This window comes from Pongo pygmaeus, chromosome 11 (assembly GCF_028885625.2).
Source record: "Pongo pygmaeus isolate AG05252 chromosome 11, NHGRI_mPonPyg2-v2.0_pri, whole genome shotgun sequence".
Classification (NCBI taxonomy): domain Eukaryota; kingdom Metazoa; phylum Chordata; class Mammalia; order Primates; family Hominidae; genus Pongo; species Pongo pygmaeus.
Genome location: NC_072384.2, coordinates 101,052,687 through 101,065,383, shown reverse-complemented (window position 1 = coordinate 101,065,383; position 12,697 = coordinate 101,052,687). Strand labels below are relative to the sequence as shown.

Below are 12,697 nucleotides of genomic sequence, written 5' to 3'. Positions count from 1 at the left end.
TTTTTCTTTTTTTTCTCTGAGACAGAGTCTGGCTCTGTCGCCCAGGCTGGAGTGCAGTGGTGCGATCTCGGCTTACTGCAAGCTCTGCCTCCTGGATTCACGCCATTCTCCTGCCTCAGCCTCCTGAGTAGATGAGACTACAGGCACCCGCCACCACATCCAGCTAATTTTTTGTATTTTTAGTGGAGACAGGGTTTCACCGCGTTAGCCAGGATGGTCTCAATCTCCTGACCTCGTGATCCGCCCGCCTTGGCCTCCCAAAGTGCTGAGATTACAGGTGTGAGCCACTGTGCCCGGCCCACTGAACCTAATTCTTTAGGATGTATCATAATTTGAAGTTTCTCTTCTTCTTCTTCTTTTTTTTTTTTTTTTTTGAGATGGAGTCTCAGTCACTCTGTTGCCTAGGCTGGAGTGCAATGCCACGATCTCAGCTCACTGCAACCTCTACCTCCTCGGTTCAAGTGATTCTCCTGCCTTCCTGCCTCAGCCTCTGGAGTAGTTGGGATTACAGGCACACTCCATTTTGCCAAGCTAATTTTTGTATTTTTTAAGTTGAGATGGGGTTTCACCATGTTGGCCAGGCTGGTCTCAAACTCCTGACCTCAAGTAATCCACCCACCTTAGCTTCCTAAAGTGCTGGGATTACAGGCATGAGCCGCCACGCCTGACCTTTTTCTTTCTTTTTTTGAGACAGAGTCTCGCTCTGTTGTCCAGGCTGGAGTGCAGTGGTGCAATCTTGGCTCACTGTGACCTCCGCCTCTTGAGTTCAAGCATTCTGCCTTGGCCTGCCGAGTAGCTGGGATTATGGACGTCCACCACCATGCACAGCCAATTTTTGTATTTTTAGTGGAGACAGGGTTTCACCATCTTGGCCAGGCTGGTCTCAAACTCCTGATCTCAAGTGATCTGCCCGCCTTGGCCTCCCAAAGTGCTGGGATTACAGATGTGAGCCACCACACCCAGCCAGTTTCTCTTGTTTTGATTTCTAGTTTTATTCCATTGTGATCACAGAAAATACATATCATTTCAATTTTTTGCCTGTTTTTTTTTCTCGCTTTTTTTCACTTTTTTGTTTTCTTTTTTACCTTTTTCTTTTTTTTTTTTTTTTTTGAGATGTAGTCTCGCTGTGTCCTGCAGGCTGGAGTGCAATGGTGCGATATTGGCTCACTGCAACCTCCGCCTCCCAGGTTCTAGCGATTCTTCTGCCTCAGCCTCTGAAGTAGCTGGGATTATAGGCGCCCGCCACCACGTCCAGCTAATTTTTTTTTTTTTTTTTTTTTTTTTTTGAGGCGGGGTCTCGCTCTGTCACCAGGCTGGAGTACAGTGGCACGATCTTGGCTTACTGCAACCTCCGACTCCCTGGTTCAAACGATTCTCTTGCCTCAGCCTCCTGAGCAGCTGGGATTACAGGCATGTGCCAGCACACTCAGCTAATTTTTGTATATTTAGTAGAGATGGGGTTTCACCATGTTGGCCGGGATGGTCTTGATCTCCTGACCTCAGTTGATCTGCCCACCTCAGCCTCCCAAAGTGCTGGGATTACAGGCATAAGCCACTGTGCCTGGCTTTTTAAACCATTTTTTAAGATCCTGCTTGTGCTCTATTCTGTATCTATTAACTTTTTTCCACTCATGTATATACCAATTTTTGAATGTTTTAAGACTTTTTTTTTTTTTTTTTTTGAGACGGAGTCTTGCTGTGTCAGCCAGGCTGGAGTGCAGTGGCGCGATCTCGGCTCACTGCAAGCTCTGCCTCCCGGGTTCATGCCATTCTGCTGCCTCAGCCTCCCGAGTAGCTGGGACTACAGGTGCCCGCCACCACACCTGGCTAATTTTTTTGTATTTTTAGTAGAGACGGGGTTTCACCGTGTTAGCCAGTATGATCTCGATCTCCTGACCTCGTGATCTGCCCATCTTGGCCTTCCAAAGTGCCGGGATTACAGGTGTGAGCCACAGCGCCCGGCCCAATAATTTTTCTTAGTACAGATCAAAATGGAGTTTCTTATGTCTTCCTTTTCTATATAGACACAGTAACAGTCTGATCTCTTTCTTTTCCCTACAGAAAGGCCCATGGGGAGCACTGCCAGTGTACCACCAATGTTTACTTAAGGCCCAAGGGCTCTTTAGTCAGCTTTTGGTGAATGTTACCAGGCTTGGGACTCACCCTTCAGGGCAGTGGGCTCCCCTCTGTCTCAGGGTAGGTCTAGAAATGCCATCCAAGAGCTAGGGCCTGGAATTGGGAACCCCAATAACTCACTTGCTACTCTTGCCCACTATGCCCAAGCTGGTACCTAATTTGCAACACAAAGTTCCCTTTATTTTTCCCTCTGTATCGCTCAAGCAAGAGTCTCTCCTCATAGCCACCACAGCTGTGAATATGCTGGGTCACACCTGAAGTCATCAGTCTCAGCATCTCACCCAAGGCTGGCAGGTATTACCTGATTACCACTGCTGATTATTTAGGGCCTAAGGGCTCATTAGTCAGCAGGTGATAATTCCTGCGAGAACTGGGTTCTTCCCTTCAAGGCAATAGGTTCCCTTCAGGCTCAGGGTGTGTCTAGCAATGTCATCCAGGAGCTAGGGCCTGGTATGGGGACTTCATGGCTCTGCCTGGTGCCTTATCTTACTGTGGCTGAGCTGGTATCCAAGCTGCAAAACGAAGTCCTCTTTACTCTTCCCCTTCCTCTCCTCAAGTGGAAGGAAGGAGTCTCTTCTGGAGCTGTGAGTTGCACCACCTGGTGTTAGGGGAGGGATGAGGCAAGCAATCTTTTGGCTGCCCTGGCTGGTACCCCACTGGGTTGCATGGCCCCCCAAGTCCACTGGCCCTGAACCGAGCACAGCACTAGAACTTGCCTAGGAATTGCAGTCCTTGTGGCCAAGATAGGCTTTCAAGTTTATTTCAGACCCCAGAGTACTGTAACCCATGGTGGTGAGGTTGGCTGAAACTCAAGTTCTGACTGTTGGGATGGGCAATTCCCCTCTGGCTAGGGCTGTTCTTTTTTTTTTTTTTTGAGGTGGAGTCTCGCTCTGTCACCCAGGCTGGAGTGCAATGGCGTGATCTCGGCTCACTGCAACCTCCACCTCCTGGGTTCAAGCGATTCTTCTGCCTCAGCCTCCCGAGTAGCTGGGACTACAGGTGCCCGCCACCACGCCCAGCTAATTTTTGTATTTTTAGTAGAGACAGGGTTTCACCATGTTGGCCAGGTTGGTCTTGATCTGTTGACCTCATGATTCACCCGCCTCGGCCTCCCGAAGTGCTGGGTGAGCCAAGATCGCGCCACTGCACTCCAGCCTGGGGGACAGAGCGAGACTCCGTCTCAAAAAAAAAAAAAAAAAGAAAAGAAAAAGAAAAATTGTTTTGCCTTGAGATGCTGTTAATCTGTAACTTTAGCCCCAACCCTGTGCTCACAGAAACATGTGCTGTATGGAATCAAGGTTTAAGGGATCTAGGGCTGTGCAGGATGTGCCTTGTTAACAATATGTTTACAGGCAGTATGCTTGGTAAAAGTCATCGCCTTTCTCCATTCTCGATAAACCAGGGACACAGTGCACTCCAGAAAGCCACAGGGATCTCTGCCCAAGAAAGCCTGGGTATTGTCCAAGTTTCCCCCCCACTGAGACAGCCTGAGATATGGCCTCGTCTTCCCCTGGTCTCGAACTCCTGACCTCAGGCAATCCACCTGCCTCGGTCTCCCAAAATGCTGGGAATACAGGCGTGAGCCACCATGCCTGGCTGGCTAGGGCTGTTCTAAATGCTTTTTCTATGGGCATTGGCTGAGTTTTGCGTGGTGTTGGCATCACTGAGTTCCAATATAAAGTCCCACAAACTCTGCGCCCTCTCTCCCCCAAGTTCCCAGATTCTCTCTCCACACCCTGGGCCAGTGGCATGTGGCCACTGCTGGGGGATGAGGGTGGGGTGGTGTCAGCAATTCAAGACCGTCTTTCCTACTCTCTTCAGTGCCTCTTCCAGCAATAATTTGAAGTTAAAACCAGATACTATGATCACTCACCTGATTTTTGGTTTTTAGGAAGGTGCTTTTTTGTGTAGATAGTTGTCAAATTTGGTGTTCCTGCAGGGAGGATGATCAGTGGCGCCTTCTATTTGGCCATCTTGCTCTGTCTCCTTCCTCTGTTTAATACATTTTTGCTATTTGTTTTTTATACATCTTTCATGTTTCATTATGTCTTTTTTTATGTTAGATATTTTTAGGGTGCCATTTTAGTTCTGTACTTTTTTGAATGATTTTCTTAGCAGTTGTCATAGTATTACCTTTAGCATCTTAATTTATAACAATCTAGTATATATGAAATAATGCTAGCCTAATCTCAATATGCAAAAACTTCTTATATAGCTCTGCTCCCTCCCTGCTACTTTGTGCTATTATTGTCCCACAAATTACATCTTTACACATTATAAGCCCATCAAAACTGTTTTATAATTTAATTGGCTTATGTGTTATCTTTTTAATCACATAAAAGAAAAATTACGAACAAAAAATAATTCCTCATGTAAATTTGAGTTACTGTGTACTGGATTTGAGTTGTATCCTTTTGTTTCAGCCTGAAAGACTCTCTTTTGTATTTTCTATAGTCTGAATGTGTTCCCCACAAGTTCATATGTTGTAATCTTGACTACTGGGGTGATGGTATGAAGAATTGGGACCTAGGCTGGGCATTGTGGCTCATGTCTGTAATCCCAGCACTTGGGGAGGCCAAGGTGGGTGGATCACGAGGTTAAGCATTCGAGACCAGCCTGTCCAACATAGTGAAACCCTATCTCTACTAAAAATACAAAAAATTAGCCAGGTGTGGTGGCAGGCACCTGTAATCCCAGCTACTTGGGAGGCTGAGGCACAAGAATCACTTGAACCTGGGAGGCAGAGATTGCAGTGAGCCGAGATCATGCCACTGCACTCCAGCCCAGATGGTAGCGTGAGAATCCGTCTCAAAAAAAAAAAAAAAGGAAAAAAAAGATTTGGGACCTTTTGTGAATTGACTAAGTCATGAAGGTTCCACCCTCCTATATAGGATTAGTGTCTTATAAAAGAGGCTGAAAGAAGTGTGTTTGCTTATTCTGCCATTTGAGGACACATAGAAGGTGACTTCCATGAGGAATAGTCCCTCACTAGACATCAAATCTGCTGGTGCCTTGATCTTGGACTTTCCAACCTCCCGAACTGTGAGCAATACATTTCTGTTGTTTATACATTTCTTGGTCTAAGATATTTTGTTATAGCATCATGAATGCACAAAGACAAAAATTGGTACCAGAAGTGGGGTGTTTCTATAACAAATATCTAAAAATGTGGGCCAGGTATGGTGGCTCATGCCTGTAATCCCAGCACTTTGGGAGGCTGAGGCAGGTGGATTGCTTGAGGTCAGGAGTTCAAGACCAGCCTGACCAACAGGGTGAAACCCCATCTCTACTAAAAATACAAAAATTAGCTGGGCTTGGTGGAGGGTTCCTGTAGTCCCAGGTCTGGGGAGGCTGAGGCAGGAGAATTGCTTGATCCCGGGAGATGGAGGTTGCAGTAAGCTGAGATCACCCCACTGCACTCCAGCCTGGGCAACAAAGTGAGATTTCATTTCAAAACAAAACAAAACAAAACAAAACAAATAAAAATGTTGAAGTGGCTTTAGGATTGAGCAATGAGCACATCTTGAGTTGGAAGAGTTTTAAAGTGCATGCTAGAAAAAGGCTATCTTGCTGTGAATGGAGTGCTAAGGACAATTCTAGTGAGGGCTCAGGAGAAGAGGAGTGCCATGAGGAAATCCTGAATCTTCCTAGAGATTACCTAAGTGGTACAAACATGGACAATAAAGGCTATTCTGATGAGGTTCATATAGAAATGAGGAACATGCTTTTGGAAACTGGAGGAAAGGCCATTCTTTTTACAAAGTGGTAAAGGGCTTGGCTGAATTGTGTTTATGTCCTAGTGTTTTGTGGAAAATAGAACTTTTTATTTATTTATTTATTTATTTATTTTTGAGACAGAGTTTCACTCTCATCCAGGCTGGAGTGCATGGCATGCTCAGCTAATTTTTGTATTGTTTGTAGAGACGAGGTTTCACCATGTTGCCCAGGCTGGTCTCAAACTCCTGGGCTGAAGAGATCCACCTGTCTCAGCCTCTCGCAGTGCTGGGATTACATGTGTGTGCCATTGCACCTGGCCCAGAAGACAGAATGTATAAGTAATTAAATAGAATACTTGGCAGGCAAAATATTCAAGCCAAGTGTTGAGGGTGCAGTATGGCTCTCTTGACTGCTTATAGTAAAATGTGAGAAGAGAGAAACAAAGATAGATTTTTAAAGTTATATAATTTCCCTCTTTTTTTTTTTGAGACGGAGTCTTGCTCTGTCACCCAGGCTGGAGTGCAGTGGCGCAATCTTGGCTCACTGCAAGCTCCGCCTCCTGGGTTCACGCTATTCCCCTTCTCAGCCTCCTGAATAGCTGGGACTACAGGTGCCCGCCACCACGCCCGGCTAATTTTTTGTATTTTTTAGTAGAGACGGGGTTTCACCGTGTTAGCCAGGATGGTCTTGATCTCTTGACCTCGTGATCCACCTGCCTCGGCCTCCCAAAGTGAGGGGATTACAGGCATGAGCAACTGTGCCCGGCCCTTTTTTTTTTCCTTTTGAGACAGAGTCTTGCTGTTACCTAGGCTGGAGTACAGTGGTGCAATCATAAGTGACTGCAGCCTCAAACTCCTGAGATCAAGCAATCTTACAGCCTTGTCCTCCTGAGTAGCTGGGACTACAGGTGCATACCACCATACCTGGCTATTTTTTTAAGAAATGGGGTCTTGCTATGTTATCCAGGCTGGTCTTGAACTCCTGAGCTCAAGCAATTTTCCCGCCCTAGCTTCCCAAGTACCCGGGATTACAAGAGTGCACCATTTGTCCTAAAGATGGAATTTGTAATAAAAAAGGAAGCAGAAGTTAAAGATTTGGGAAATTCTCAGCCTGGCCAAGTTATAAAAATGAAAAAGTATGTTTAGGAGACAACATCAAGGATATGACCAAAGCAACCATGTGATAAGAAAATTAGTATGGCTTAGAGGAAGCCAGGTGCTATTCATCAAAACAGTAGAAGATTGATCCTAGACATTTCAGTGGTCTTCAGGGGCTACCCTGCCTATCACAGGCCCAGGATGCCAGGGCCTTGAGGGCAGAACAATTTCAAATGATGGTTTCCCCAAAGTCATATGTTGAAATCTTAACTGCCCATCACTAAATTATGGGGACTTTTGGGAAGTGATTAAGTCATGAGGATTTCACCCTCATGAATGCGATTAATGCCCTTAGAAGAGTCATAAGTGACCATTTTTGCCACTTCCACTAAGTGAGAACATATAGGAAGTACCATCCATGACAATGGGCTCTCAGCAGATACTGGATCTGCCGGCTGGCATCTTGATCGTGGAATTCCTAGCCTCCAGAACTGTGAGCAACAAATTTCTGTTGTGTATTAAGTTACTAAGTCTAAGACATTTCGTTATAGCAGCAGGAATGGACTAAGACAGTATCTGTTAGTGACAAATTTACAGTTTTTGTTTTTGTTTGAGTAGGAATTTTTATTATTTTATTTTCATGTTTGAAATACAGGTTTGCAGGATATAGAATTCTTTTTTTTTTTTTTTTTTTGAGATGGAGTCTTGCTCTGTCACCCAGGCTAGAGTGCAGTGGTGCAATCTCGGCTCACTGCAAGCTCTGCCTCCCGGGTTCATGCCATTCTCCTGCCTCAGCCTCCCAAGTAGCTGGGACTACAGGCGCCCGCCACTACACCTGGCTAATTTTTTTTTTTTTTTTTTTTTTTTTTTTTAGTAAAGACGGGGTTTCACCGTGTTAGCCAGGATGGTCTCAATCTCCTGACCTCGTGATCAGCCCGCCTCGGCCTCGCAAAGTGCTGGGATTACAGGCATGAGCCACCACGCCCGGCCTTGCAGGATATAGAATTCTTGTTTGGCATTCTGTTTCTTTCAGCATTTTGAATATACCATCCCATTCATTGCTTTCTGGCCTCCATCGTTTCTGAGGATAAACCAGCTTTAAATATTATTGAGGATCCCTTGTACATGATGAGTCACTTCTCTATTGCTGCTTTCATGAGTTTCCCTTTGTGTTTGGTTTTTGACTTTTTGATTATAATGGAATATAGGTGTGGACCTCTTTGAATTTATCCTGCGTGAGTTGGTTTATCTTCTCAGGTGTGCATGTTAATGTTTTTCATCAAATTTAGGAAGTTTTAACTATTATTTCTTCTAGTATTCTTTCTGCCCATTTCTCTCTCTCCTTCCGAGACTTCAAATGTGAATGTTTGTATCCTTAATGGTGTTCCACAGGTCTCTGAGACTCTCATCTTTCTTCATTCTTTTATCGTTCTATTCATCAGACTGGATAATCTCAATTGATATAGCTTCTCATTAACCAGTTCTCTCATCTGCCAGCTTAAAATCTGATGTTGAGCCCCTCCAGTGAATTATTTTAGTTATTGCAATTTTCAACCTGGAAATTTCTTTTCTTTTTTTTTTTTGAAATAGAGTCTCGCTCTTGTCACCCAAGCTGGAGTGCACTGGCGCGATCTTGGCTCATTGCAACCTCCGCCTCCCAGGTTCGATTCTCTTGCCTCAGCCTCCTGAGTAACTGGGGTTACAGGCGCCTGCCACCATACCTGGCTAATTTTTGTATTTTTAGTAGAGATGGGGTTTTGCCATGTTGGCCAGGCTGGTGTCGAACTCCTGACCTCAGATGATCTGCCTGCCTCGGCCTTCCAAAGTGCTGGAATTACAGGTGTGAGCCACCACACCCGGCCTCAACCTGGAAATTTCTATTTGGTTCTTTTTGCAATTTCTCTCTCTTTAATGCTTATTCTATGTTTGGTGAAACATCATTATCTTACTTTCTTTCAGTTCTTTAGACTATTTCTTTTAGTTCTTGGAACATATTTGGAATAGCTGATTTAAAATTTTGTCTGGCTGGGCATGGTTAAATTTTCTATCTATCAGTTGGTCCTGAGGCTACACAAAATAAGATTATTTTAGGGCAATCAGAGAAGCTCTCTGGTCTTATGAGCATGTCTTGAGTTGAAAGTTTAGAGACCTGAGCTTGTTATCTTCTTTCTATAGGTGCTCTTGTGTACTTGGATGCAACCATTCCAAGTCCTTGTAGTCATCATTACTGCAATAATGGCCAAATGCAGCAGCCACTTGATCTCCCAAAGCACTTACTTCATTAAGTGTGTCATTGATAATTTGATTAATTATATGGTATTCCACACCATGAATTCCTAGCATGCCACTTTCCACTGGCAAAAAATTCAGCAGTGCATTTAAATTCAAACCAAACCACAAATACCCTCTTTGAGAGTCTTTTTTATAGGACCAGTCCTGGTACCAATTCTTCCTAGTCAGGAGACAGGAGAAACCTACTTATAACAAGGAGATCTAATAGAAAGTATTTAAAAACACGTACTGGAGAACTGGAAGGGCAAAGAGGGGATACTGACATATTACAGAGGTAGTAACTGCAAGATGCAGCGACCATCTCTATGGCTGGTGGTGAAAAAGGGAAAGCATTAGGATTATTCAAATTTTAAGCTTGGAGAGAGTCCAAAGATGTGGAATTTAACTTAGGGAGGAGCCCTTTCTTGGCTGATACTGGAGCCTTGAACTCAGAATGAACCTCACAGAGCTGGGAATAGACTTTTTGTTTTTTTTGAGACGTAATCTCGCTCGTCACCAGGCTGGAGTGCAGTGGCGCGATCTCTGCTCACTGCAACCTCCGCCTCCCAGGTTCAAGCAATTCTCCTGCCTCAGCCTCTCAAGTAGCTGGGATTACAGGCACCCGCCAACATGCCTGGCTAATTTTTGTATTTTTAGTAGAGATGGGGTTTCGCCATGTTGGCCAGGCTGGTCTCGATCTCTTGACCTCATGATTCGCCTGCCTCGGTCTCCCAAAGTGCTGGGATTACAGGCGTGGGCCACCGTGCCCGGCCAGGAATAGATTTTTCAGAGGGAAATTCTGGCTGGCTGGTGCTGGTATTTGAGTGACAATGAGATTGACTGTGGTAGCGTGGACAAACTGCAAACTGGAACCAAGTGCCACTGCCAGGGTGAAGAACCATTGCTGTAGTGACACTGACAGGAAAAAGAAGCAAAAAGGAGCAAGCCCTTCTTCCTCTTTCATCATTCTAGTCTTCCTCTAGAATCCCCTGCAGGAAGTCTAATTGGGAACCAGATGGCATGAGAAATCCAGTCTGCAGAGTTCCAGCCCCAGCATCGCAGAAGACAAAATGGTGTGTTTGAAGCTGAGAGATAATAGCTTAATAATCGATGGCTTAATAATACTTGCTTTTATTCCCTCTATGATGATGTATTCAGGTTTTCTCTTTCTTAAGTCTATTTTGGCTGTTTGTTTTGCTATTTTTCTCCATATTTCTAAATGACCATTCAGGATTGAACCCAGCAATCAGTAAAAATAAACAGGTTTTTTTGTTACCTGAAAAAAGTCTAGGGATGTAGGTTGTGCAGGGATGGAATGCTGAACTTTACTGTCAGGAACTCAGGCTCTATTTTGTTGCCCTGCAATTCTCAGCAAATGATTCTTCATCATGTCTACTTCCCAGCTAGCAGGAAGAGGGAAGGGAAAAGACATGACCTCTCCATTTTTTTTTTTTTTTTTTTTTTTTTTTTTTTTTTTGAGACAGAGTCTTGCTCTGTCTCCAGGCTGGAGTGCAGTGGCATGATCTCAGCTCACTGCAACCTCCAACTCCCTGGTTCAAGTGATTCTCCTGTGTCAGCCTCTCGAGTAGCTGGGATTACAGGCACGTGCCACCATGCTCCGCTAATTTTTGTATTTTTAGTAGAGACGGGTTTTCACCATGTTGGCCAGGATGGTCGCTATCTCCTGACCTCGTGATCCGCCAGCCTTGGCCTCCCAAAGTGCTGAGATTACAGGCATGAGCCACCACGTCCAGTCTACATGACCTCTCCTTTTAAGGGCACCAGACGTGGCCCATCCCAGTCTATATATATATATATTTTTTGAGACAGAGTCTTGCTCTGTCACCCAGGCTGGAGTGCAATGGCACGATCTTGGCTCACTGCAACGTCTGCCTCCCAGGTTCAAGCGATTCTCCTGCCTCAGCCTCCCGAGTAGCTGGGATTACAGGTGCCAGCCATCATGCCCGGCTAATTTTTGTACTTTTAGTTTCACCATGTTGGCCAGGCTGGTCTCAAACTTCTGACCTCAGGTGATCCACCAGCCTCGGCCTCCCAAAGTGCTGGGCATGGGCCACCATGCCCAGCCTTTTTTTTAAGAGACAAGGTCTTTCTCTGTCACTCAGGCTGGAGGTCAGTAGTGTGATCATAGCTCACTGCAGCCTTGAATTCCTGGGCTTAAGCAATCCTCCCTCCTCAGCCTCCCAAGTAGCTCACTTGACTTTATTACTTTTTTTGTAGAGATGGGGGTCTCCGTTGCCCAGGCTAGTCTTGAACTCCAGGCTTCAGGCAATTCTTGCCTTGGCCTCCAAAACTGCTGGGGTTGCACATGTGAGACACTGTGCCTGGCTTTATTTTAATTTTTATTATTTATTTATTTTTTGAGATGGAGTTTCGCTTTTGTTGCCCAGGCTGGAGTGCAGTGGCGTGATCTCGGCTCACCGCAACCTCCGCCTCCCGGGTTCAAGCGATTCTCCTGCCTCAGCCTCCTGAGTAGCTGAGATTACAGGCATGTGCCACCATGCCCGGCTAATTTTGTGTTTTTAGTAGAGATGGGGTTTCTCCGTATTAGTCAGGCTGGTCTCGAACTCCCGACCTCACGTGATCCACCCGCCTTGGCCTCCCAAAGTGCTGGGATTACAGGTGTGAGCCACCGTGCCTGGCCATTATTTTTATATTTATTTTTTATTAAATTTTTTTTATTATACTTTAAGTTCTAGGGTACATGTGCACAACGTGCAGGTTTGTTACATATGTATACATGTGCCATGTTGGTGTGCTGCACCCATTAACTCGTCATTTACATTGGGTATATCTCCAAATGCTTTCCCTCCCCACTCCCCCCACTCCACAACAGGCACCGGTGTGTGATGTTCCCCTTCCTGTGTCCAAGTGTTCTCATAAAAATATGGAATGCTTCACGAATTTGTGTGTCATCCTTGCGCAGGGGCCATGCTAATCTTCTCTGTATTGTTCCAATTTTTAGTATATGTGCTGCTGAAGCGAGCACTATTTTTTTTTTGAGACACAGTCTCGCTGTCGCCCAGGCTGGAGTGCACTGGCGCGACCTTGGCTCACTGCAAGCTCCGCCTCCCGGGTTCACGCCATTCTCCTGCCTCAGTCTCCTGAGTAGCTGGGACTACAGGCGCCCGCCACCACACCTGGCTAATTTTTTTTTTGTATTTTTAGTGGAGACGGGATTTTACCATGTTAGCCAGGATGGTCTCAATCTCCTGACCTCGTGATCCACCTGCCTCTGCCTCCCAAAGTGTTGGGATTACAGGCTTGAGCCACTGCGTCTGGCTTTTATTTTTAATACGGTGCTTTTTTACTCTTATCTGTCTGGTATCCCCCAGTCCATTATCACCCTCTCCTCCCCTTTTTCCAACTTTTGCAGAAGGTGAAACTTCTGTTTTCTGCTGAATTTGTGCAGGGGCACTCACTTGCCAGCATAAGGGGAAGAGATGGCCTAAGACATT

General features: G+C 45.4%; 1 non-coding gene across 1 annotated transcript; it reads right to left on the bottom strand.

Annotated features, from left to right (window-relative positions):
* Positions 1-12,120: 12,120 nt before the first annotated feature.
* LOC129032343 (U6 spliceosomal RNA) lies at positions 12,121-12,228 on the bottom strand. Its single transcript, XR_008501334.1, has one exon. It is a non-coding gene; the product is annotated as a U6 spliceosomal RNA (small nuclear RNA).
* Positions 12,229-12,697: the final 469 nt, after the last annotated feature.